We start from the raw sequence: 4,856 nt of genomic DNA on the forward strand, positions 1-4,856 counted from the left end.
AGAAACCTTGTCTCAAACAAGGGGGGAGAAAAGCCATACTGTATCTTATTTGCTTTTACGGTATCCCCATGAGGTGAGCAGAAAGAAAACTGGAGTGTCCGTGGAACTAACAATCAAGGACACTGAGCCCAGGGGGATGTATCTCATGTTACACAACTCATTAGAACAGGAATAAGAGTCGAAGTCAGGAGTCCAGATTTAGATCTCCAGCCATACAGTCATTCCCCTAAGCCTTTGTGTTTCCTGTACATGTTCTATAGGAATACCCGCTGTGTGCTGTGCCAGCTTTTTATATAGTTACATTCTTATTTTTAATCACTTTATTCTTCTAAAAATATTTCGCTTTCATTTTATGTGTGTGAGTGTTTTGCCTACATGTAAGTATACCCACATGGGTGCCTAATGCCCAGAGAGACCAGAAGAAGGTGTCATACCCCCTGGAACTGGAGTTACAGAATGTTGCAAGAAATTGTGTAGTTGCTGGGACTCGAACCTGGGTCCTCGAAGAAAGCAGCCTATGCACTTAACTGTTGAGCCAGTTCTCAAGTCCCAGCTGACATACACTCCTATGCATGTGTTGTGCTTCCATATGTTCTCAAGGAGCACCTACTGTGTGCTGTGTTGACTCACATACATGATTGTGAAATACCCACTGTGCCGTGGATCCCACGGAGTCACTCCTCACAGGATGTCCTGCAGGGATTGTCAGTTTAATAGAGAAGGCAGATACAAACACAGACATCAAACAGAAGAGATGCAGGATCACAGAGCTGGGCCCAACCTAAGACGGGGCAGAGAAGCTGGGTGTGGGGGTACTCAGTAGGGCTAGAGAGACTGGGGTCACAAGGAGGTTCCAAGAGAGCAAAATTTAAAACGCATTTGCTAGAGCTGCTCACAGCAAGTCTTGGCTCCACTGCTGCTGGGTGTTCAGCACGAGCTTCTCCGAGGAGAAGAAACTTCTCACCGCGCTTGTCCATGCCCATTCCCAGGGTGTGAAGACTTCCACAAGGGCTAACAGGCCTCATATGGTCCCTGAAGAACTGGAAGAGATGCTTGTGTGGGCTCTCACAAGCAGGCACAAGCTGGTGAAAGCCATCGCCTGCTCAGGCGTGCCACGGCAGTGACATTCAGACAGCAGAGGTAGTGACAGACGCACAGAAAGGCGAGATGCGAGTGACAGAGTCACAGGCAGAGCTAAGGACAGGTTCCGAATGAGCCGTGCCGTCCAATACTGCAGTTACTAGCCATATGTTGATATGTCAATTAAAATTAATTAAAATGCAGCTTCAATTGCTCAGTCGCCCTGGACACATTTCAAGTGCTCACTGGTCACATGTGGTGGGTGTCTGTCATAATGGGCAGCACAATTAAGGGACATTTCTATCATGGTCCAATGTCTTGCTGGACAACCACAAATGGAGGAGCGGAAGGCAGGGTCAGAAGCTCTGACGTAGAAGGTGAGAGGTCATGGGAAATGAAGTCCCTCGGCTTCCGGTTTCATTGTGAAGGGTCAGCTCAGACGAAGGACAGATTGAGTGAGGGTGTGGAGTGAGATTCCTGCAGGAGACATGCCCTTGGCACATGTGTGGAATTGACAGCCCTGGCACACAGTGGGTGCTCATTCTTGCACCCAGCGTTTTGGGCCAGCTGTGGGACAACGAGCATGCTCTAAGACGTGCCTGTCTACACACAGCCTTTTTTACGGCCAGAGAAGCCAGGGGTTGCGACTACTGTTGAAATAAGTGGTCAGGGGCCAGGAGACGGGGGGACTGGTTCCGATTAAAACCCCGGGCCAGAAGGAGATATCTTCATGTTTTATCAGCATTAAAGAATTAGTCAGTCTCCGGTTGGCAGGGTGGGCAGAGTCGATAAAGGTGCTTGCTGCTAAGCCTGACAGCCTGGGTTCAAATCCTGGGACCCACATGAAGGACAGGACTCCTCCAAGTTATCCTCTGACGGACAGACAGACAGACAGACAGACAGACACCCCACAGTAATCAGATGCCTCACCCATAAATAAATAAATGCAGCTGTAAACATTAAACAAAGAAACCAGCAGAACCTGTGACAGTCAGTCTGGCAGCCAGTTTCCATGGAGGCCAGCACTGGGGTGCAGCTCATGGGGTGCAGACAGTTTCCCCCAACCCGCGCTCTGTCCCTAACATCCTTATCTCCATCACTTTTCTGGGACTTCATCCCTTCCCCAGCTTTCATCTCAGGGGCTTGCTGTTCTCAAAGGGAGCAGAGAGGTCGCTGTTTCACGCCATCTGAAAATAAACAGTGTGCTCCCTCCAGAAAGGCAGAAGACAAGTTGGGAAAGAAGACACCACCGAAATCACCCTTTGTTCCAGCTGCCAGGACCAGCACCGTTCAGCCGTTTTCTGTATGTACCTGTATCCAGCCTCACCAGGATGGGCTCTGGGTCTGAGTCCCATTTTCAGACTGACCACTCCATGGCCTGCTCCCCCTGGGATTGGCACTCTTAAAACCATGACTCCTGAAGCAGCAGCAACATGAAAAGGCAGCAGACTCTGTTCCGTACACTCCACTGCGGCTCGACATTTAGGGAATGCTGTATTTCCAAGATTCCTTTATGTTCCGGTAGTTTGATTCTGTTGAAAAATATTGCATTTGTTTATTAGTTTATTATTATGAAAGGCCAGGTCTGTGAGTCTGAAGGCGTCCTGGGGAGGTCAGAGAACAATTTGCTGAGCAGGCTTTCTCCTTTTGCTGATGAGCTATCTCATAGGCCCATGATTAACATTTTTGGGTCCAAAATATTTTTTTAACCTTTCATATTATTTCTTTGAGCTGGATTCCAAGAAGTGGCATTACTGATAATATATAAAAAGTTCTTGATATGAATTGCCAAATTTTATTCCAAAAGGGCGTGAGTGCTGCCTCACTTCCCCAAGTCTTCCCTCCCCCTCCCCCCTCCCCCACCCCTTGTCTCACCAGCCTACTTTTATCTGTCTCCCCCAACCCCCTCAGCTGGTGTGCCCGCCGCTTTATCTTCCTCAAATCAAACTTTGCAAAGTCTTAGAAAGGACAGAAACCAAGCAAACTTTACACTAATGTGAGAAAGACACAGAAGCCTGCAGAGGGCTCCCCTGGATGGTCAGCTTCGGGGTCCCCTAGCCTGTGTCTCCTTCCTGCATTCCACACGTTTTAGTCGTGAACCGTGAGAGACAGGCTGAAACCAAAGGTTGGAATGCAAAGGAAAAGTACAAGGCAAAGAAGAAAGCAGAAATCCTGCGCCCTACCATGGGAGGCCACGGATGGACAAAGAAGGTGGCGTTATGCAAGAGGAGAACAGGAACAAGACCACTTAGAAAAGGAAGTCCAGTGATTTGAGATATCCCAGACTCCCCAACAGGCGACAGAGACAAATCTGCACCAAGCTGAGGACGCAGACAGAAAAGGAGTGCGCAGAGCAGGGACCGCCTAGCACTGCGACCTCCCAGAGACCGGGAGAAAACGCAAGCTGAGAGCTGGGAAGAAAGCAGGCGGTGGTTCACCTAGAACCTACTCCTGGGATATGGGGGCAACTCGAAAGGGGAGCCTCGGGCAAGGAAAGAGATGCCCAAAACGTGAAATTAACATCTCCCACCTCGGGGTCGCAGCGGCCTCATGCGTTCGACTCCAGGAGCTCCCTGAGCCGGGTGCTCTCCGTCTACCCCGCACATCGGGTGCATCCAGCAACGGGGTTCATCCCACATCCTCTCCCACATCACGGGGTTGCAGGCAGCCCAGCTATGCAGCAGCTCGTGGTGATCCTAGATACTAACGCTAGAGGGCGCGCAAAGGTTGTAGCACTGTGGGGTCCTGGCGCATCTTTGGGCTACAGAATAGGGGTGCAGGGGCGCGGACGCGGCCCAGGTGGATGATTGGAGGACTATGCAGACAGCTGTCTAGTGTCTTATTTGTTGTTGTACCTAAACTAAATCTTTGCAAGACTGAAACAAGCTGTGAGAAACAGAGAATGCGCGATGGCAGGCAGGGCATTCTAGTGTCCCCCCTAGTCTCCAGCCGTGCTCTCTGAAACTTCTTAAGGGGAGAAACAGCCCGAAGCCACCAGTACTTACCGCGCGCGCGCGCATACACACACATGCATACACACACACACACACACTCCACTTTGGGGGGGGGGGCAAACTTTAAAAGGCTTTTAAGCAGAAAAAGGAAAACGAGGTTGCACGAGGCTGAGGTACTTGAAATGATTTTTGTGTTGCAAATTGCTATGCTTTTACTGAGGGCTGATGAAAATAAATGAAGCGCCTCTCCCTCTTTTTGCTAATAAATGAAATGAAAAAAAGCACCATTATTATGCCACCTGCTTCTAATTCCTAATTGTGGTAACTTAATTTTCAGATTGTTGTAACTGCTTGCTACCGCAGGCGCCTAAGCAAAAAAGAAAAAAAAAAAGTATGGAAGGCCGGTTGGGTCTCTTTTGGCAGATGAGGCAGAATGCGCACAGGCTAGGGTTTTTATTTGGTTCTTGCATTAAGATGTATGTGTTGCATTTTGAGAGGGGATTTTTCTTCGCTTTCTTCAGCAGCACAAGGAGTGCTCGGGAGGAAAAAAGGAGTCTGGGATGCTCCATAAAGAGCAGGCATGCCAAAGTTCCACACTTGTTCCCCCACACTGAGATTGAATGCTGTTTCCTCTAAAAGGAGCAAGAGTTACTTTCTAGAAAGGGCTGCTGGCTGCCTTCTGTGACCCTTACCGCCCCACAGCTGAGGACTGGACTTGGTGATAGGTTCCTCCGGACGGTCACCCTGCTCCCTGTGGGTGTAGCTGGGATGAGACACTCCTTTGCTTCACTGCTTGCTCCCTGCCCTCTGAAATACTTTAGG

The 4,856-nt window shown here is 49.5% G+C and overlaps 1 long non-coding RNA gene across 1 annotated transcript; it reads right to left on the reverse strand.

The window, feature by feature from the left end:
• Positions 1-691: 691 nt before the first annotated feature.
• Positions 692-3,884, reverse strand: LOC148120449 (uncharacterized). The gene is made up of 2 exons (XR_015739200.1): positions 3,611-3,884; positions 692-2,612 (listed from the first exon to the last, which is right to left on the reverse strand). It is a non-coding gene; the product is annotated as an uncharacterized LOC148120449 (long non-coding RNA).
• Between the last annotated feature and the right edge of the window lie 972 nt (positions 3,885-4,856).

This window comes from Myodes glareolus, chromosome 11 (assembly GCF_982192425.1).
Source record: "Myodes glareolus chromosome 11, mMyoGla1.1, whole genome shotgun sequence".
In the NCBI taxonomy this organism is placed as follows: Eukaryota; Metazoa; Chordata; class Mammalia; order Rodentia; family Cricetidae; genus Myodes; species Myodes glareolus.